General features: G+C 38.5%; 1 protein-coding gene across 9 annotated transcripts in view; it reads left to right on the plus strand.

Moving 5' to 3' along the window:
* The window catches only part of GREB1L (GREB1 like retinoic acid receptor coactivator), a 290,524-nt gene that overhangs the window by 39,584 nt on the left and 227,630 nt on the right, over positions 1-23,310 (plus strand). For 2 of the 9 annotated variants that reach the window (XM_086682586.1, XM_086682581.1), the window contains exon 1: positions 9,264-10,897. The exons of 5 other annotated variants lie outside the window; for them this stretch is intronic. The gene's annotated coding sequence lies outside the window, so the exon portion shown is untranslated. Of the gene's footprint in view, positions 1-8,204; positions 8,378-9,263; positions 10,898-23,310 lie in introns of those variants that run through there. 2 more of the 9 variants (XM_086682584.1, XM_086682583.1) reach the window with 2 other exon arrangements.

A 23,310-nucleotide genomic window follows, 5' to 3' on the forward strand; every position in this document is an offset into this window, starting at 1 on the left:
TTACCACATGACCAAGTAGGAAAGTGACTAGACATTCTAGGGAAGTCTCCAGGAGTTCTTAGAATCCAGGAAACACACCTTACACATACTCAGGTCACTGGGGACAGGCAGTCTACGGATTTTGTTCTTCTGAAATGATCAGCCACAACAGACTAAATTAACTGGCTTTAGGATACTGTGCTCAATGGATGAGTTAGATGTAGAATTTCAGGAAGCCCAAGGTCAAGTTAGTTCCTAAGGAACAATGCATGCTTTTTATAACCTTCCCTACATTTCCCTCTGTGCTGTAACCAGGTCATGACAACTGGGACCTTGTCACCAACACTTTCAAAGATAATTTTAAAAGACTATTCAAACATTAAAGCTAGCCCCCTCCTTGGCACATACTCCCCCTTCTCTCCTCTCTTTAGTCCCTGGGTGGCCAGGAAAACCCAACATCAAGGGCAAGGGGCATTCCATTTCCTACCCCTTTGTGTGTGTGGTACCTATCAGGCCCTTACCCTCTCATCCTCATTTTACCCCCAAATTGATTCAAGGACCAGTTTGTTTTTTTTTAAACAGCTTTATTGAGACTTAATTCACATACCATAAAATCCACTCATTCAAAATGCTTTTGAGTATTTCCACAGAGTTGTGCAACTATCACTTACCACAATCAATTTTAGAACACTTTCATCACCTGAAAAAAGAAACCCATACTCATTATCAGTTAGCTGCATTCCACCCCCCAAACTCCTAGCCCATAGGTAATCACTAATCTATATTCTATTACTATAGATTTGCCTAATCTAGACATTTCAGATAAATGGAATCATATAATATGTGACCTCTTGTGACTGTCTTCTTTCACTGAACAGTGTTTTCAAGGTTCATCCACATTGTAGCATGCATTGATACTTCATTTATTTTTATTGTCAAATGCTATTATTTTGTATGGTTATACCACATTTTCTTTATCCATTCATCAGTTGATGGGAATTTTGGGTTGTTTCCTCTTTTTAGCTATTATAAATAATGCTTAACGCTGCTACACACAAAATTTTATACAAAATTGTACAAAATTTTGTTTGATGTATGTTTTCATTTTGGGGGGGTATATACCTAGGACTGGATTTTCTAGGTCATATGGTAACTCTATGTTTAACATTTTAAGGAATTGTCAAACTATTTTCCAAAGTAGTTGTATCATTTTATGTTTCCACCAACAATCTATGAGGGTTGTGATTTTCTGACTTTTGTTATTGTCTCTCTTTTTTATTTTAGCTATACAAATGGATATGAGGTATCTCATTGTGGTTTTGATTTACATTACCCTAATGGCTAATGATGTTGAGCATCTTGTATGTCTTTTTTGGAAAAATATCTGTTCAAATCTTTGATTGGGTTGTCTTTTTAATGTTGAATTGTAAGAATTCTTTATATAGGCTGAATACAAGGCCTTCATCATGTACATGATTTACAAACGTTTTCTCCCATTATGTGAGCTGTCTTTTCATTCTCTTGATGGTATCTTTTGAAGCATAAAGGCTTTTAATTTTTATGATTTCAAGTTTATCTGCTCATTATTTTGTTATTTGTGCTTTTGGTTTTATGACTAAGAAAGCATTGCCTAGTCAAGGTTCACAGAGATTTACACCTATGTTTTCTTCTAAGAGTTTTGTAGTTTCTGCTTTTACATTTAGGTATATGACCCATTTTGAGTTAATTTTTATGTATAGAACAGTGTAGGGGTCCAACTTCATTCTTTGTATGTGGACATGTAGTCGTTTGGGCACCATTTGTTGTAATTCCTTCTCAATTATCTAGATATCATCAAATATCAACTGACCATTGGATGCCTGGGTGGCTCAGTTGGTTAAGCATCTGACTTTGGGACTTCAGCTGAGATCATGATCTCACAGTTTATGGGTTTGAGCCCCACGTCTGGCTCTGTGCTGACAGTTCAGAGCCTGGTGCCTGTGTCATATTCTGTGTCTCCCTCTCTCTTGGCTCCTCCTCTGCTTGCACTCTGTCTCTCTCTCTCTCTCAAGAATAAATAAACATTAAAAAAAATCAATTGACCATAAAGATAATGTTTTTATTTAAAAAATTTTTTTAATGTTTTTATTTATTTTTGAGAGAGAGAGAGAGACAGAGACAGAGAGAGACAGAGAGACAGAGTGTGAGCAGGGGAGGGGCAGAGAGAGAGGGAGACCCAGGACCTGAAGCAGGCTCCAGGCTCTGAGCTGTCAGCACAGAGCCCAACATGGGGCTCGAACTCACAGACTATGAGTCTATAACCTGAGCTGAAGTCAGATGCTTAACCGACCTAGCCACCAGGCGCCCCAAGATAATGTTTTTTTCTGAACCCTCAATTGTATTCCATTGATCTATATGTCTACTTTTATGCCAGTAGCACACAGTCATGATTACTGTAGCTTTGGAGTAAGCTTTGAAACTAGAAGTGCAAGTCCTCCAGTTTTGTTCTTTTTGAAGATTGTTTTGGCTATTTTTGGTCCTTTGAATGTCTATATTAATTTTAGGATCTGTATGTTACTTTCTGCTAAAAAAACCAACTGGGGTTTTGATAGGGACTGCATTGGATTTGGGGATCTCAAGGCCTATTTTGTGTGATTGCTTTGAACATCCAAATGGTACCTCCTGACTGTACCTTCCTTGTTCTTCTCCCACAAGACAGAGTAATTATTGCTCTTAGTCCTGAGAGAAAAGGAAGAATCTGTTTATAAATATTCATAATTAAGTGTGTTTTTTCTGCCTTCATTTATTCTGATGTGAGATGAGGTCAGTAAGTGTACTTATGTCATAAGGATGTTGTGAACATTAAATAGGAAAATCCATCTGAAGCACCTAGCAAGCACTCAATAAGTGTTACCCACAATAATAACAATTATACTCCTAGGCATCTTTGGATCGAGATTGATTCTTGACATCCTTCATGCATTGACCTCGTCTCCCACTATTCTCTCAGGTATGATCTGAACTTCAGAAAAATCCACATCTGTCTGATTCTCAAAAGCCAGTGTGCTTCCAATTATATTAACAGGTGTTTGATAGATTAAAACAGAAAATAAGAGGCTGGGGCACCTGGGTGGCTCAGTTGGTTGAGCATCTGACTCTTGATTTTGGCTCAGGTCATGATGTCAGTTCGTGAGATTGAGCCCCACATCAGGCTCTGCACTGAGCATGGAGCCTGCTTAAGATTCTCTCTCTTTGTCTGTCTGTCTGTTTGTCTGTCTCTCTCTCTCTGTCCCTTTCTCTCTCTATCAAATTAAAAAAAAAAGAAAAAGATAAGAGGAATTTTGCAATATGTAGGAAAAAGGAAAATTTCTATTAAGAAAACTTTAATGGAAAAAGTATAATTTGTAGGCTCCAAGTAAAGAAATAGCTGACAGATTTTTTTTTTTAATTTAGTAGATATTCATTCTTAGTAGACCAGTATGCTCATGACTTAAAACCAGTTGGGAGCTGACAGATACAGGGGAACCTGGGAGGTCTGCTGAGGTGAAGCATCAGGTAGAAGAAATTATGTCTGTTGGTTAATTTTGTTGTAACCTGAATGTCCACATGTTCTCTAGCTTGGAGGGAGAGTTCCCACCCTTTAATACCCAGGTAAGTCTGTGGTCCAGTCTGGACACCTCCACAAGAATATGATAATCCTAGCTGATACTGACATATTCTCTTCTGTGTTGTCATTTCTCACTCTGGAATATAGATCTGGGCTTCTATACCTCTGATCAACCTGAAGAAGATGATGTTAATATTTTATAACTAAATGACCTTGCTAATATTATAAAATGTAAACTGGAATTTTCTTTTAGTGGACTATCCTTTTCCTGGCATTGGAAACTGATTTCTTACATTCACTTTTTGAGTTAACAATCACAAAATACAATATAATCCAGTGGTGAGTGAATGGATTTCCTTAGCAGTTTACAACTTTTATGAATGATGTAATAGTTTTTAGCACTAATGTTACAGACTTTGAGAAGGATATTCATAGGCAATAAACTAATGAGTTGTGTTTGTGTGTGTAACTAAATTCATGCTCATTTTTTCATTCTCTTCTTAATCCTACTACTTATTATCTTATCATCCTCTTAAGCTTCTCTCAATGCACTCTATTCCATAAAACCTATCCAGATCCTCCCAGATAGATATGGGATTGTGTTCTTTGAACTTCTGTATAAGCAGATGTTTATAAATCTCTCACAGCACCTACTAGATGTCACTTTGTGTAATAGTTATTTGTGTACTTACATTATTCCCCTGCTAGGTTGTATGCTTCTAGAGTCCAGGCTTAAGTGTGTGTTATTAATCTTGCTATAACTTAACCTCCTAATATAATTCGTTGAATACAGTGAGTGTTTAAATATGTTTGTTAAATTACATTTCTGGGTTAAGATGGGAGGAACTTGGCTAGCTACTTAACAGGCAGCCATTTTTTATACTTGACTGGGGTAGCTCATCAAGAATCTTGAACAGAAGCTTACTGTACCTGAGCACCTGACCTGGACACTGGCTCTGTACCTGGGTGCTGGGGTTTATAATTCATGTAAAACACACAGGTAACAGTCCTTTACAGATAATGTTGATGAATCTGCACTACTAATAAAAGAACAAATGACCTAGAACTTCTCAAAATGTCCTCAGGGTTCATGCAGTAGGAGCACTTATTTAAATATTTTTCTTTTGATACTTTTAGCACACTTGCCTGAAGTTAATTTCCAGCTACAGCATCTCATTAGAAGAGTGACTGAAAACTTAGGGAATGTTTGAAAGGGGCCGTAAATGGACTAACATTATACTAAATTCCATGCCATAGTAAAGTGGTCATTTAGCAAAATCCAAGCGAGCAAAATTACAACTAGCACATGTATGTAAATAGATCACTATATTTGTCCTGAGATAGAGTAGGTTCTATATGGCTGAGTGTAGCCTTCAGTGTTCAGATTAGCTGGAATTCACCACATTGAGTAGGGGACTAGCTGTGACCTAGTTGCCTAGGAAGATAGCATTTATTTATTTATTTAAAAAAAATTTTTTTTCAACATTTATTTATTTTTTGGGACAGAGAGAGACAGAGCATGAATGGGGGAGGGGCAGAGAGAGAGGGAGACACAGAATCGGAAACAGGCTCCAGGCTCTGAGCCATCAGCCCAGAGCCTGACGCGGGGCTCGAACTCCCGGACCGCGAGATCGTGACCTGGCTGAAGTCGGACGCTTAACCGACTGCACCACCCAGGCGCCCCGGAAGATAGCATTTAATAGAGCACTGCTTCTTAAACTGTCTGTGGTGAAGCACTAGTTTATTTTCTTTGCAATTTAGGTAATTAATAATTTTGTAAAATACAATAATCATAAAAACTAAAAAATGAAATTTAAAAAGACATGCAAAGCACAACCCCCAATTTTTAAATATTATATTCAACAGACATAAAATTATTCTGTCAAATTGCTGTTCTGTACTTACCTGATCAGGGAACACCTCCAGTCCATGGATCACACTTTGAGTAACACTGGCTTAGAGGATGGACTGTCCTGATATGCCCACATAAGGGTTTAGATTGCCTGTCCATTAACACAATTCGGAGGTCTGTTTGATCCAAATGAGTGCTCAGCAGGGTGGGGCAGCGGTGCTTAGATGGATTAGTCAGTGGAACATGCAACTCTTCATCTCAGGGTTGTGAGTTCAAGCCCTATGTTGGGTGTAGAGATTACTTAAAAATAAAATCTAAATGTACATACATACAGGGGCTCCTGGGTGGCTTAGTTAATTAAGCATCTGACTTTGGCTCAGATCATTGTCTCATGGTTCATGAGTTCGAGCCCCACTTTGGATCCTCCTCTCTGTCCCCTCCTCTCTCTGTTCTTCTCTCTCTCTCTCTCTCTCTCTTATTCTCTCTCTTCTCCCCCCCTCAAAAAAATGAATAAACATTTAAAATATATATATATATTAACAAAATTAAAAAAATACATATATACATACATAAAAAATGAATGCTCAGGGATAATAGGAAAAAAATGCTATGTCTTGAGGTGAGACCAGGTCAAAAATTGAGCTTATCCCTCATTCTGTAGGGTGAAAAGACTTGAAGCAGAAAGGAGAGGGTGTAATATAATTGAAATGGTATGGTTAATGATTTTTGGTTTAAGATAGTTGGTAGGGGTAAGATGAAACAGTAAGACTTCCAAAAAAATAAGTCCTAAGAGTTCAGGCAAAAGTGAACAGTAAATCCCTGGTCAGATCTGAAGCTGTGGAAGTAAAAACGGAGCAGTAGCAGAAGTATTTACTGAGCCTCTTTTATGTCCTAAATATTGTACACACTAAGCACTTTACATATATATGCTAGCTCATTTAATCTTGACAACAATCCTTTGTGGTAGTACTATTAACCTCATTTTTCAGATGAGGAAACGGGCTCCAAGAAGTTGAATGACTTGTCCCAGGATTTTCAGATGGTTGTGATGTGTAACCCAGAGCCCAGATTTGTTAGGTTCTTAAATAATTGTCTAAATACAGTGCTTTTGCAAATCTTGCTGAACATTTTGGGCTGTTGAGTTGAGAGTTATCACTGTCCTTTGATACCAAATAGCCTGTTAACCACTATTATCAGCCTTTCAACTGCTTTGCCTGAACTTTTTTGGAGATTTGGCCTTAATTCTGATCAACCTGGTTGCTCCATCATTGGAGCAACATAACCCTGTGAAGTGGATTAAACCTAGGGTGGATGCTAACACTGGGCAGAGCTGCTCAATTCTAATTTTTAGGTGGCATTTTATAAATCTGACTCTAATCATGTAGTTTTCTACTGTCTTCATTGCACATGGTAAAGTATTTCATGTAGGCTGCTTTAAGTCCTGGTGGTGCCATGGTTTTTAAAATAAGCTGACCCTTTGGGCACCTGGCTGGCTTAGTCAGTGGAGTGTGAGATTCTTAATCTTGGGGTTGTAAGTTTGAGTTCCCCATTGGGTGTAGAGATTACTTAAAAATAAAAAAATTAAATTAAATAAACCGACCCTCTAAAAGATTAATTTTATGAAACTTTTCAGTGTGAATTTTCTGTTTAATAAATAGAATAGTAATTATGTACTATTTTTTTCCCACACCAGATTGTAGAATAAGAACTTGCACACATTGTTCTAAAGAACTGCATACTCCATGCACTATTGGCACTCTATAAATGTTAAATAGTAACTCCTTGGAGAAGAGGGGAAGTCTTTCTTTAAAACAGAATACAATGTTTTGGGTGCTTGGGTGGCTCAGTCAGTTAAATGTCTGACTCTTAATCGCAGCTCAGGTCATGATCTCGCAGTTCATCAGTTCGAGCCCTGCATTTGGCTCTGCACTAACAGTGCAGAGCCTGTTTGGGATTCTCTCTCTCCCTCTCTCTCTCTCTGCCTCTCCTCCACGCTCCCTCTCTCAAACTAAATAAATAAACTTAAAAAAATAAAATACAATGTTCATTGCCAGTTGAAAAACACATTCCTAATAAATGAGCCAAATATTTGCAATTGTCTGTTATCCTACATTCATATCCTACATACATATCCTATGTTCTTTGTTGAAATTACCTTTCCTACATGTTACTAAAAATGAATTTTGATTTAAAATGTAGGCCCAGTATTTTTTGTTCTCTGTAACAGCCAAGTACCTTTTGAGTCATTCTTATCTTTTTTTTCTTTAAGTTTATATATTTATTTTGAGAGAGAGAGAGAGAGTGTGTGTGTGTGTGTGTGTGTGTGTGTGTGTGCAAGTGGGACAGGGGCAGAGAGAGAGAATCCCAAGCAGGTTTCATACTACCAGTGCAGAGCCCGAATCGGGGCTCAAACTCATGAACCATGAGATCATGACCTGAGCTGAAGACAGGCACTTAACCGACTGGGCCACCCATTCTTACCTTTAACAAGAGAAATCCTACCCTTGAATATATTTCTACGCCAAGCATGAGATTTAAAAGTTACTGTCTTTTGGGGCACCTGGGTGGCTCAGTTGGTTAAGCATCTGGCTTCGGCCCATGTCATGATCTCACAGTTTGTGGGTTCGAGCCCTGCATCAGGCTCATTGCTGACAGCTCAGAGCCTAGAGCCTGGAGCCTGGAGCCTGCTTCGGATTCTGTGTCTTCTCTCTCTGCCCCTACTCTGCTTATGCCTTCTCTTTTCTCAAAAATAAACATTAAAAAAAAAGTTACTGTGTTTTTTTTGGGTACATTGTTAGTCTAGTGAAATGGAAGAAGAGTCTGTAATAGGCTTTGACAGTTAAAATTACTTCAACTTATTCAAAGCCAGTTTAATATTGTTCCTTTTTTTTTTTTTTCCATAGACATTTTGGGTCATGTTAGTTGAAAACAGCCCAAAAGAATCCCACCCCACCCCCCAGGTGAGCAAGACTATCCAGAAAAGAAAGAGCTATGCTATGGTTTTTCTGTCATTTGGGAAAATGGATGTGTGTCTGTCTGTGGAGGGAAGTTCTTTTTTTTTTTTTTTTAAACGTTTATTTATTTTTGAGACAGAGAGAGACAGAGCATGAATGGGGGAGGGTCAGAGAGAGGGAGACACAGAATCTGAAACAGGCTCCAGGTTCTGAGCTGTCAGCACAGAGCCCGATGTGGGGCTTGAACTCACAGACCGTGAGATCATGACCTGAGCCGAAGTCAGATGCTTAACCGACTGAGCCACCCAGGCACCCCTGTGGAGGGAAGTTCTATAGGTCCCTCATTTCTCCAGTGAACATGTTTGTGCTGCTGCAGGGCTGTGGCCAGATTGCTGCTTTTAGACCAAGTACACTCCTCTGAGCTAACTAGTCAGCACTGCATATTAATGAGTGGTGGTAAGCTCAGTTTTGAAAAATGCCAATGGGATTATTTTTTCCTTTGCAACAACAAATAAATATGAAAAGGCTATATTTCATATTAATTGGAATGATTATTGTTTTCATGGTTTGTCTCTGAGCATATATTAGGAGAATTTTGAAAGCTGAGCTAAAAATGCCCTTTTAGCTATAGTATAGGTTCAATTTTTAGATGAATTGTGAGGATATGTGGGAAGTTATATTTAAGAAAAGCAGCTTTACTGTACTTCCCTGGCCTGCTCTGGGTGACTTTTAACCTATCTTGACTTTAGCAGAGTGAATTAAATTATAAAATAGAACTTTAGGTAGTGGTTAAGAGCCAACTTTTTGGCCAGTAAATATTATAGCACTTATGTAAATGGACAATAATAAGCTCCATGCAGTTTTTTTTAAAGCAGTTAAAAATAATGGAGGGATGCAGAAATGTTCTGTTTAACTTTGTAGTGTGTACTCTGGGAGATTGATAAAGTATAATGCTAATAAGGTGACAACGAAATGTCTGTTCCAAGGCATCGTTACACTCATAAATAACACTTGAGGCAGTGTTTTATAAAAAGTGATTTATGCTAAGTTATTCCTCACAGCAACCTATGTGAGGTAGATATTACTATCCCACTTTCAAATGAGGACATTGAGAGTAAAACTCAGCTTATCTGTAATGGAGCAGTGGTCGTCATGGCAACCTGGCCTTTGATAAAAATACATATACCCATACACCGTGTGTCCCGAGACTGGTGTAATGAGGATGGTGGGGGCCATGTGGTAGCAGGGGGACTGCAAGTCTGAGATACAACAGGAAAGAGTCCTGCTTCCCAAGTAGAAAGACTCATCCCCACCTTGTCATTTTTCCTTCTTCAGGGGGCAATGGACATGGGTCCCTTTCTTCTCTGACTTCCCATTTCCAAGTCCATTCCTGGTGGGAAGTTTGGGGACAGCTCCCTATTAAAGAGGCTTGCTGTGACTTTAGAAATTACTCATGTTATCAGTTAGAGAGGGAGTCACTATAATTGATTTGTGTAGACTTAGTTCATGGTGACTTCTTGACTGAGGAATTGAAACAAGTGGTGTGGAATTTTGTAAGGCTGCCATGCTTTCTTTCCCTTTCTTGTTCACTGTCTCAGGGCTGAGGAGAAGACGATGAAAATTGTGCATCACACCCTTGGGTCAGAGATTGAGCTACCCAACTATACATTGAGGGGACACTGATTAACTGAAAGGAAACTGCCATTTCTTTTTCCTTCAGTTACCCTGAACTATAATGATAAAGATTCACCAGAGGGAGCTTCAGCAAAATATGCTTTTTAGTCTTGACCTTAATACACATACCTATTCAAAAAAAAATACATGTACCTCTTTGAATACAATGTAAATTACCACTTTGCTGATACTGGCTTACATAATTATTTTGTGCAGGTTGATTCCAGTTTACTTTGCATTTAGTCTTGTCCTTGATTTAGGATAGGAAGGGGAACAATCCATGTTTATCTGGATAATAAAAGTACAGTCACTATGATAATATGGTTTGTTTTCTGCTTTACCTTGGTGATTAAGTCCAAGTTGTATATATTTGGTGATAGTTTGTGGTGGTATGCCATTACCATAGCAATGGGCTATATTCTTGGTTGCCACTAATTGCCTCTAGAATTATGTGGGTATGAAGGTTTTCTTGTTGAGAATGCATAGTATTTATAGAAAACACAAAAGGGGCTGTATCAGAGCTACTTTATACAGAACCAACAGTTCCCTGGCTACAGTGACTGAAACAGATGGGTTGGAAGAGTTTACTAGTGACTTATTGCCCTGTCTGGGATTGCTGACAAATGCATATGCCACTACCTGGCTTCCGGGAAATGCAAAAGGTAAAATGGGCTTTGGCTTTGGAGTATTTCCGTGGAAAATATAGTAGCATGAATGCCTGGTTTCCTGTCCTACTTCTTCATTCAACTACCAAATGGATCGTTTTAATTACCTTCCAGATATAGCCAAAAAAGAAGTGAGGCAAGCTTCCATGAATGCTAATGGTAGTCCCACACTCCTTTCAAGGATAAAGTAAGTTGTTTTAGCTTTTATTTGTCAGATCAGTTGCTTTTATTTTGTGTGAAATGTATACATTGTCTTTTCATATTTGAGCCCGTTTGTTTTACCTTGATATCACATTCATCTAATGTAAATGTTGTTCCTTTAAAAAATTGTAGCTTATGTAAGTGCTTATCTGATCCTTAACTACTGGGCAGATGGCTCTATTTCTCTTGCTAAATTGTGATTCGGATTTTTTATTTATTTATTTTTTTGCCAAAAAAAAAATCCAGTTAAAATAGAACATCTCAAGTTTATGGTGAAGCTTTACTAGGCTCAGGGCATGCAATGCTTAGCAACCCTATATAAGTCAATGTTTATAGCTGCCATTCATATAAAGAGACTTTCCCTTTTGAAAGTGCTTTATAATGAGCGACATTTGTCTTGTTGTAGGATTTTTTTTCCAGCCAAACAATGTATTTTCTCAATGAGTTCTATCACTCCATTGTCATTAAAAATGAATTTTAGCCTAATATTCTATCCTGTTCTTCAGCCAGGTGATCATACATCATAATCTGGCCCTGTTTCATCTTTTCTCCCACCCCCCAGGCTATGTCCTAGCTACACTGAGGACTTGCCCCCCTTGTTCTTGAAACCCAAGCATTCTCATGTCTCAGTGACTTCGCACACACTCTCCCCTCTGCTGGCCTGGAAAGAGCTCTCTGCTCCTACTCTCACAGGTCTGTTTGCCTGAGGAAAGCCTGACTTAATACAGCTCCAGCGTTGCTCTGTGGTGAAGGCTTCTCTGACACAGTTTACCCCCATTGTAGGGACATCTGAGGTATTTTCCCTGGTGGGTACATGTCTGTTTTACCATTACAGAGTAGGTTCTTTTTCTCTTTTGTGTTCCCAACACCTGGTGCAATACCAGGTACTCAGTGTATATTTAGGCTGAGAACCCATAACATTTTTAGACTTTGTTTATTCCTTTATATTGCTAAAGAAGGAAAGAAGGGTGGAACCCATGTTACTCGAAGATGGTGTGAATATGATGGCTTTGTATTAAACAACATACTGAAATCATGAATCAATGAACCTGAGACAAAACTGTGAAGCAGGTGAAGAAGCTGGTTCCCTACGCTTCCCTTGTAAAACTGAATTCATGCATCTTACTGGGGACTAAAACCTTAAAGAAAGAGTGGGGTGCCTGGGTAGCTCAGTCGGTTGAGTGTCCGACTTCGACTCAGGTCACGATCTCGCGGTCCGTGAGTTTGAGCCCTGCGTCAGGCTCTGGGCTGATGGCTCGGAGCCTGGAGCCTGCTTCCGATTCTGTGTCTCCCTCTCTCTCTGACCCTCCCCCGTTCATGTTCTGTCTGTCTCTGTCTCAAAAATAAATAAACGTTAAAAAAAATTTAAGAAAGAAAGAGACTAAATTAAGTATAGACTACTTTTGGGGGTGAGGTATGGAATTTCTGGGGGCCCTGAAACAACCACACCCCCATGTATGCAGATATTTCTATGTAATGACACCAAAAGTCTGAAAGATTTGTTGAGAATAACAGAACCCATACTGTGAAGTGAGAATCACTGGTCTACGTGGTTTACTCTAAATGTTTCTATAATATGAACTATAGAGTACCCAGGATAGATTTTGATGTTATTTTCGGTTTCTCTTCTCTGAAGCTGGTGATAGCCCTGAGTAGCCAGAGAACATTCTCTGTCATGATCTGGGTTGAACCGTCTTTGCGTTCCACACCACTGACTCTCAAGCCTTCTGTGTGGGGTTATCTGCTGCTTGAGAGTCTTAATTACAAATCATAGAAAAGTAGAAAAGTCTTTGTTTTTTACTGATTTCCTTGCCCACAGCAGTCTCAAAAACCATTTCTTTACACTAGATTTCTCTAGAAAGCTGTCATTTCCATAAAAATGCTTTGCCCAGTGCTGGTTGTCCACATTATCAGTTAATGGTGCCATTCTATGCCTTTCTCTTTTCAGTGGTGTCATGGTTAGATCCTTTTTTTTTTTCTGTGAGATGAACGTGCTTTGTGCACTGTGGCAATAAGAGGGGTGTTTTAAGCCCTTTTTGAGAGAAGTGCCATTTTCTATTTCCAATTCCAGTTGAAAGCAGATCCCCCCGCTCCAATGCATAAAATCATATTATGTCCTGCTTGGCGCCATTAGCTCTGCTCCAATACCAGTAGCTTCTGAGCATCCCTGTTTGAATTTTCTATGCCCAATACCATCTTGAGATATGTGTTTTTTGGTATGGTGGAGACAAGTGGAACAGAGAAGCTACATTTGTACATTGGTTTTAACTATGGAGCAACATTTGAAGAGTTATATTATCTGCTGGGCAGATTTTTTTTAAGTTTTTAATTTTAATTCTACTATAGTCAACATACAGTGTTATATTAGTTTCAGGTGTACAAATAGTGATTCAACAATTCTATACATTACTCAGTGCTCACTATGATTAGTGTACTCTTTAATCCCTGTCACCTATTTCACCCATCTCCCCTGCCCCCACTTCCCCTCTGGTAACTATCAGTTTGTTTTCTATAGTTAAGAGTCTGTTTCTTGGTTTATCTCTCTTTTTTCCTTAAAAAAATTTTTTTTAATGTTTTATTTATTTTTGAGACATAGAGAGACAGAGCATGAGTGGGGGAGGGGAGAGGGGGAGAGAGAGGGAGACACAGAGTCCAAAGCAGGCTCTCGGCTCTGAGCTGTCAGCACAGAGCCTGATGCGGGCTTCGAACCCACGAACCACTAGATCATGACCTGAGCCAAAGTTGGACGCTTAACTGACTAAGCCATTCAGGTGCCCCTCTCTTTTTCTCTCTTTTTTTTCCCCTTTGCTCATTTGTTTTGTTTCTTAAATTTCACATATGAATAAAATCATATGGTATTTGTCTTTCTCTGACTGACTTATTTCACTTTGCATTGTACCCTCTAGCTCCATACATGTCATTGCAAAAAGGATTTCATTCTTTTTATGACTGAATAATATTTCATTATATATATCACTCTTTATCCATTCATCTATCAATGGACAAGGGCTGCTTCCATAATTTGGTTATTGTAAATAATGCTGCTATAAACACAGGGGTGCATGTGTCCCTTTGAATTAGTGTTTTGTATTTTTTTGGTAAATACCTAATAGTGCAATTACTGGATTGAAGGGTAGTTCTATTTTTAACCCTTCGGGGAGCCACCATACTGTTTTCCACAGTGGCTGCACCGATTTGTATTTTTACCAACAGTGCACAAGCATTCCTTTTTCTCCATATCCTTGACAACACTTGTTATTTCTCGTGTTTTTGATATCAGCCATTGTGACAGGTGTGAGGTGATATCTCATTGTAGTTTTGATACGCATTTCTGCTAGGGAAGTTTTAAGGCAAAATTTTTAAAGGCACAATGGAAACAACAGGATGAGAAGAAAACAAACTCTAGGTGTGATATGAATAGAGACAAAGTAGAATGATTTACTTGGGAAATCTTGTTAGATGCCACTAGGGTCAATAAGTAACTCTCTCCAGGGGTGCCTGGATGGCTCAGTCAGTTGAGTGTCCAACTTCAGCTCAGGTTATGATCTCCCAGTCCATGGGTTTGAGCACCACATTGGGCTCTGTGCTGACAGCTCAGAGCCTGGAGCCTGCCAGATTCTGTGTCTCCCTCTCTCTCTGCTCCTCCCCACCTCGCACACTGTCTCTCCCTCTCAAAAATAAACAAAAACATTAAAAATAAATTTTAAAAAAGTAACTCTCTCCAAATAAGTTTAATGAACTTCCTTTAAGAGGCTTTCCCTTGGTGGCTCTGAAACTTGTACAGAAAACTGTACTCCCAGTTAAAGGAAATAACTTTAGTTCTTTTTTAAATTGAGATATAATTTACGTGCCATAAAATTAATCTTTTCAGTGGCCTTTCATATATTCATGAAGTTGTACAACCATTACCACAGTGTAATTCCAGAACATTTTCACCACCCCACAAGGAAACCCCATTTCCATTAACAGTCACTCTCCATTCCTGCCTCCTACCAGCCTCTCATATCTTCTATCTTTATGGATTTGCCTATTTTGGACACTTTATATAAATGGATTTATATGGTCTGTAACCTTTTGTATCTGGCTTCTTTCACTGAGTATAATGTTTTCAAAGTTCATCCATTTGGAGCATATATCAATATTTCATTCCTTTTTATGGCTGAATTGAAAAACATGTTTTTTTTTTTAAATAAAAAATCAAAGCCAAATACATTCTGTAACTTTCTGCTATGGAAAATTTTATGGAGTGAAATGAATGTTGTTACAGGATAGGACCTAAAGCTTGGTCATAGGGAAAGACTGTGCAAATGCTACTGTAATCATAGATTTAGTAACTTGATGCAGCAAGGGAGAGATCGCAGCAGCAGGACTATGGGCATCCAGGAAGACAAAAATCTTTTTATAGGGTTTAGACTTGTGCTGAGTGATTCTAGAAGGGACTGGGGAAGAGGCAACCAACACTGGATTGAGTGGCAGCATGACACAGGGGCAGTTTAGTAATTGGGTATCTCAGCAGTCTTTGCTTAGGGTGGGGGAAGAATAAAGAGGGGCCAGGGAAGTCATTGAGAAGAAGACAGGATCCATAGTAGGAGTGGTTTTGCAGCTCTGGTTTGGCCTTAGGAGAAATATTGTTTTTTGTTGGCCGTGCCTCTGGCCTTGACTGAGTCTACCAGAAATACTGCAGCGCAGATTTTCATGCTCTCACGTTAGGGGGATATGCTCTGGTTCTGAGATTATAGAAAAGATAGACTTGGCATGACCAGGCAAGTAAGATGCAACCAAACGACCAAATAGGACTGACCATTTAACCATTGTCATGACAGTCCTTAGATTAAAATCTCTTTAAAGATATTCTGGCAGAATAATTAGGAATTATTGGAGGGTAGGGAGTAGGACTTCTCAACCAATTTGCCTGTATGATTAAGCACCTTTTATTCACTGCCTGCCTTGTGATGACCTTCATGCTAGGCATTTTGTATGTATTTTCTCTTGTAGGTTTAAACAATAATGAATAGTTCATCTTTCTCATTCAGCCAAAAGAGTGTGTATAAACGTGACTGAATTAGTCTATATTGTCATTCATTTGTAAACACTTTAGTGAGTGCTAGACTCTAGGAATGAATAAGACATGGTCCCTGCCCAAGAGATTGAACAGTGCTATTCAATAGAACATTCTGTGATAATGACAATATTTTGTGTAGTCCAATACAAGAGTAGCCACATGTGCATCTCAAACACTTGAAATGTGGCTCATGAGACTGAGGAACTAAATTTTAATTTTTATTTATTTTTGATTAAACATTAATAGTGGCATATGAGGCTAATGGCTATCACATTAGACAGCACTGCTCTAGAAATTCACAAATGAGAGAAAGAAACACAAGTGCTCACAATTCATGGTGTGATGTGGCTCCAACACAGGTTCTAGAAGCTCAATAAAGTGTTCTAGAAGCTCAAAACACAGCCTCTGGTGGTAGAGACACTAGAGAAAACACCCAGGGAAGGGGAGGGAGCATGAAAAATGAGACTTAAAAACAAAATAAAAATAATAGTAATAACAATAATTATTATTTTGTCAGAGGATGAGGAGAAGTTGAGTGGGTTCATTCTAGGCAAAAGGCATAGTCTGCAAAAACATTGAGGCATTAAAAATGTGTATACAAGTTCAAGAAAAGGTGTGTGGCTTGGTAGGGTCTAAATGTAGGTTACTGTAATGTTACCACAATATGACATAGCCCCTATGGCAAAGGTGTAATTGAACAGATTAAGAACAAATTTAACATTTTTGGCATTTATTTTGTTGTATACATTGTTAGAGAAGCTACCACATTTATCATTTAAAATAGATACATAAATTGCCATTATGATCCTCATTTCACAGAAAACTGAGCCGTACAAAGGTAAAGGAATTTGCCTGAGGACACAGAGTGAATGGAAAGAGCTAGGATTTGAATCAGGCTTATTTGATTTCAGAGATCAATCCTCTCCATCAATGACTCTACATTTCACAATTTAAATTTTTCTTAGTTTGAAATTGTGATGCATTTCCTTGGGTATGCCTTCCATGATTCATTCAGACCACACTATAAGTCTTCTACAAATTTTTTCTTTAATATTCTGATTTCATATTTAACATTTTTTTCTGGCTAAGAGACTGATGTTATAACATATCTATTTTGTTTGTATATCTAAGCATTTCACAAGCTTGGGTTTTGGAAATAGCTGTCTTGACAATTTCCCTTCTTTTTCAGTATATTTATGGCACTAGGAGCCTTTTATATCGTAAAATGGGGTGGTTAGGGAATTAGTTAAATTGGAGGACCCAGTCCATTCATGCCCAAATTTGAATGAGCTCCTATGACCATCATGCCCAGAGAATTCTTCCTTCCGTGGGGAAGGTTGGAAATGGCTTGTTATTTGAGCCTCTCCACATCTTATACCCTAAAGGTCATGACCCTGGGCTCCGACTTCTTTCTTCCTTTTTGCCCTTTCCTCAAAGTGAATCTTAGTGACTCGGTAGAGGCTTTGCTTTTCTTAACCAAGAGGAGCTAGATCTCTGCACCTGTTTGGCAGGCATGGTCATGTCCTGAAAATACCCCTTCCTGGCTGAGGAGGTACTTGTGATCTGCAAGGACGTTTTTGTTTTGTTTTGTTTTGTTTTGTTTTGTTTTGTTTTGTTTTGTTTCCTTTTAGACTCGAAAGAACTCACTTGATGTTACTTGCTGAATTTCCCTAAAAGTCCATCTCAATGTCATAGCAAGGTGTAGCTAACATTTATACTTGCCAGGCCTGGAGAATAAGAAGTGTAATAAATAGCATCTGCTTCAAGGGGCACACCCTCCACTGCTAACACAGGACAGAGACTAAGGAATAGAACAGGCAGTACTAGAGGATCTGAGAGGATATAGCCAATATCCAGGGGTGGAGACAGCTTCACAGGGGAAGAGGGACTGGCGTCAGGTCTTACAAGAAGGGCAGAACTTACCTGAGCAGAGAAGGGGTGGTCTGTATGTGGAATACTGCCTGGGCAAAGGTAGGGAGTAGAGGGAATCATGGAAGAATGGTTTGGCTGAAACAGAAAATGCAACCCTGGTGGCAGATTAAGATCACATGGAGAAGGGGCTCCTGGCTGGCTCAGTTGGAAGAGTATGTGACCTTTGATCTCAGGGTTGTGAGTTCGAGACCCACATTGGCTGTGGAGATTACTAAAAAAATTAAGTAAACTTGAAAAGAAATCGCAAGGAAAACTTTAAAAACTCCCCTAAAGATTCTGATTGAGCTGAGAGGTAGCCTAGGCATCCAGATTTTTTTAAAGTTTTACAGGTGATTTTAATGTACAGCTGCCATGGAAGACCATTGCAACAATCTCTTTACTCTGAGTGTGCTCATCAAACCAGCATACCCTGCCCCACCTGGAGGCTAGTTAGAAATGCTGAATGAATCTCAGGGAATTGGAATTCACATTTTTACAGGAGCCCTGGTGGCCCTATGCACAGTAAAGTTTGACAAATACTGCTGTAGAGAAAATGTGAGAAATACGGTTGAAGGTGGCAGATTACCTAACCAGATTTTTCCAGCCCCTGTGCTGGGCTAGGAATGAATTATAGGTGGGCAGTGATGTTGCTTTCCCCTCAAGCCATTAGGGAAGCTTATACTTCTTGTTGGCAAGAAGTCTCCTCTGGTTATCTGTAATGTGTTTCACAAATACTCTTGAATTTTCTCTGGGCGCCTTGAGGGAAAAAAGGCAGGGAATCACCAGCTAGTGCTGGACTGTACTCTGTCAGTAGAGGGGGATGCCCTGAAGATTTTTTATCAAAGGATGTTTTGTGTACCTCCTTTTGTTCTAGGAAGATTTTCCTGAGAGAGACCTATAGAATGGACTGGGAAGGGGTGCTCTGGGGTAAGAGGACAGAGGACAACTGCAACAATTCACATGCAAGGTGACAGTGGACAAGAGTAAAGAGTGTGGTTATGTTTAGGAATTTGAATAACACTTTAAAACCCATCCCCAAATCTTCAGAGCTTGGAAAGAACTACAAAGATTCTTTCGTACCTTTTTGGAGACACCTGGTAACTTTTTGTTTTGTTTCCATTTTTTCTTGTGGGGCATTCTCCCAAAGCTTGAGGAAAGTTTCTGATGATTAAAATCTACTTGGCATAAATAAGGTCATAAACATTCAGCCCTCACTCTGCAGGATCCCCTAGTTCTTGGTGGGTGGGATCATCTGACTTGAGGGTTAGTAGTGATTTCAAAGGAGAAAGGAAAACAATGATGGTCATCATTTGGTGAATAGGCAGCCAGGGAGGATTTCAGGAAATGGAGAGGTTAAAAGTCCAAGTATGAAAGACTTGCTGTATTGGGGGACTCAGAGCCATACATTTGATTTGGGACAATACTTATGGGGGAACCTGGATATTCTAGGAATAATTTTGTGAAAAAAATGTTTAAATTATTGGTGCAATAAATTGCTTATTCTTCAAGGCCAAGCTTAAGTTGTTCCCTTCCATGAATTCCTCCTTGTAACGCCAGTTTATGGCTTGTTCTCTTTCTCTCTCTCATTTTCTAAAACTCTCTCTAATGAGTCAACAGGTGTATTTTTTAGTCCTGATACTTGAAAAGTACTGTAGTGTGTACTTCTTTTCTAGCAACTCACTTAGGGTTGATTTTATTTTTCTCATTTATGAATGTGTATTTATGAATGTATCCTGTCCCTCTAAACAAAATATAAGCTCCTTGAGGACATGGACCATGTCTAATTCTACTTTGTTTTTTCTGGGAATTTGTGACTTTATGAAACATCTGTTTTCATGGGTGCTCGTAATTGAATATGAACAATTAAAAATAATTTGCCATATACTTCTTTGTTTTCCAAATTTGTTGATGTTTCTTCAGAAAAAAAAAAAAAAGGCTAAAGAGTCTTCCAAAATATGTAAACATGCAGTGTGCATTTTAAACTATATTCTGTAGTTTAAAATTAAGCTAAAATAGTACTATTAGATAAATGTTGGAATCTTTCTGTATTTTTAGTGATTCACTTCAAAAGAGGAGGTTTTAAAAAATTATAGAAGTATAGTATCCTAGTATATATCCCTGGTTTTGTAATCTTTTTATATGGTGCCTATTTTTCCTTAGTTGCTTTTCTCATCTTGCCATTTGGGTTTCCTTTTCTTTTTTCTTTCTGTTTGAAAGTGATACCATTTGTTGTAGGTTCCTGGCCATGTTTATAGTCAAGAGTGTCAGTAGTCATGTGACTACTGGATATGACCCACTAACATAGTTAAACAGAGTGTATTTTATGGAAAGTCTATTGAATGGAAGTGCTTTAACAATTTTGTTTAGCTTCAAATTGTGACATGCTTTTTCATGCCTTTTCTTGGAATTTTCTTGCCCAAATTCAAAAGCCATATTTATATTTTGAAACTTGGAACGCCGAAAAATTGTGTCACCTGAATTTTGGGGGGAGGGGGAAATTATTTTAATTCTAGTCAATCATGATACTTGACATTATGGGAAAAGAAGTGTGCATTACATATAGAAAACCAGCTAGAGCTTGACCAAAAAGAGTGAAGCTGCTATACCAAGATACCAAGATGAAATTAAAAAAAAAAAAAAAAAAAAAAAAAATCCCAAGATGGGGAAAACCTTTTTAAAGAATTCCTTAATGAATCAATCAGTAGTTTATATCCTTGAAGAATTTTTTATGGTGTAATAATGAACATTTATAACAGAACAAAAATAACCCATTTCCTAACATTAGCCTCTCTGCCTACGGAGGTCATAAAAGTTGTTAATGCAGATGAAGCTGCCTTCTGTTGTGGGATGCTAATAGGAAATGGATCATTGCAGTTTATGGGGCACTTAGCCATTTTGGTTCATGATAAATGACTGACTTCAAGTGACATTCCTTCACTGGTTTCTCACTATTCATCACCTGAAAGAATGGAACCCAAACATGAAGTTGATTTTGAAGTTGTCAAGAGTTTCACTGTGGTATAAAATCTACCATAAGCCAATGTTTTAATTGATTTAGGAAGAAACAGTATGAACGAAGATGCTTATAAATACTTTATGCTCCTATTTTCTTTCGTTCAAAAGCCAGTTTTGTAACTCTGTTTTATCCTGCTCTAGCTTCTGTTACCTTGTCCTCTTCCCTTCCCCCTCTCCAAACATTCTCTGGTTTTGAAAACTCCCTAGATTTTATCTTCGCAGATGCTTTGATGTAATTACATTGTTTTGTTCTATAAAATCAGTCCAAAATAAGCAGAAAGAATGGAACATATTTCCAACTGATATGTTCACCTACATGCCAGACATTATACAAAACTGGTGTGGAAAACTTCTTTTGTGTGCTATTTTCACTGCGTTCTTGCTGTTATCTATTTTTTCCTCTTCTCTTTTTTCCTGAAATATTATCCCTCACCCCAACACACAACATCCATGAGTAGGGAGGAAGAAGCCTACCTATTTGAATAAGGTCATGTTACCACATTATCCTACAATTAGGCTCTTGCTCTTAGAAAATTATTCTCTAGCTTATTTTCAGGGAGGCCCTGCTGGCACTGTAAGGGTTACCCAAGACCTAGTCAGGTCTAATGTATGCTTAAAGGATGCTTGAGTTTTTCCTGTATTGTCTTTATGTTTGGAATGGAGAGCCTGCGTTTAACTCAGTATGCATGATGCTGTCCATTTGCTGGCATTTGGAGAGTGATATCTGGCAGAATGCTGTTTGGAAAAGAAAATGTAAATGTGCTTGCAGATTGCCTAAGAATCATTTAGTGTAATTGAGATAAATTTGCCATTTATTTTATTGGTTCTTAAAGGAATTTTGACCTCCCTTATCTGTGTGCATTGTTGGAGTGTTGGTGACGACAGGTTATTTAGTTTGCTTTGTAGAACTTAACAGGAGGAAGCAAGCACATCCTTGGTGGCTTTACTTGAGGTGCTGGTATCCTGGAAGGGAAGCCTGCAAAACTAACCTCCAAGAGGCTGTCTTTGACACAGACATTTTAGTTCATAGGAGATTCCCCTGAGAGCCCAACCACCTCTTTTAGCAAATGTTACCTGAGTATGCATTGTTCACAAAGAACTTTAGGCTAATAAATTGAAAGTATTGGAGTTGTCTGAACTCTTTCATGTTCTAGAATCCCAGGCACTGGTGACATTTTAGGAGAGAGCCTACAAGTGGTAGAACTGAAATATTAATTAGGTCTCCTACGGTCACTTTTTTCTACTGAAAGCCTAGGAATGGTTCATGGGACGTAGTTTGATTACCTGGTTTTAGTTAAATCCTATCAGTCTTTTATGGCTGGCTGTGATACCTGATTAGAAAAAACAACACATCTTGTTTTCACATTTGTTGAATGAGCAGTCACTAATTTAGAATACTTATTTAGCTTGGTTCACACCAGTTACCAAATCTTTAAAATGGCCAGTTCTAATATGCTCACTAATCTATTAAGATTGTTGAAACATATCCACAATTTAATTTTTGGTCTGCTTTTGCATGGTGTGGCCACTGGTGGCACAGAGGCTGGGGCTGGGAGGAAGTTGCTAAAGGGAGGAGACAGAAGGAGAGATAAGAGAAAGAAGCTGCAAGAAGATAGGCTAAGATGCCCTGGTAGACTAGAAACTTCTGGCAGCATTAACCACTTCTTAACTCTGGCATATTAAAGTGAGCATTGATGGCCTTTACTTTCTTCCTTTTTCTTCTTCTTCTTTTAACCTTCTCTCCTCCATATGTGGGTATAAGTCTGTTGAAACTAAGGAAAAACAGACTAAGGTCTAAGATGAACAATTATTTCTGGGAAGGGAGGGGAGTAGATCAGAAGAAACATACCTCACCACCCAAAGAAAGTCTTTGGAATGAATTGTAGTGTTAGGCTTTTTCAAAGAGATGGAAGTTTTCTATTCACAGGATTTTAATGATCACTTTTCATCTGTGTGGCCAAGCCTTTTTGAATGCAGTGTGTGCTTGAAGTCTAGGCCATCACCTGGATACCTTGAAGGTAAAACTTGCAGGTATTGTCATGTATTAGACTCATACAGAAACCACCAAATTATCTCTCAGAATTAAACTAAAAATAGAAAAAAAGGTTTCCAATGGAAATTACTGTTCTGTGGGAGTTTTTAAATTCTGAAATTTATTGAAAATAAAAGGACTAAACTATTAAACTATTTTAATAACTAAACTATTTTTCAGAGGCTTTCTAATTGGTTTTGAAATTCTCACTAAAAATAGGTTAGCTGTTAATGATTTTCTCTCTTCACTTACTGATTTGAAGGTGTGATGTTAGTTTTACCCTGTAGGCTGTGACTTTGCTTCTTTGCACTTCAAAAAGATCTGAGGTCACTGATTATGACTTTGCCACTTCCTGCCCTATTGTCCTTACAAACGGGTT

This window comes from Puma concolor, chromosome D3 (assembly GCF_028749965.1).
Source record: "Puma concolor isolate L17-30 chromosome D3, mPumCon1.1.hap2, whole genome shotgun sequence".
NCBI lineage: Eukaryota > Metazoa > Chordata > Mammalia > Carnivora > Felidae > Puma > Puma concolor.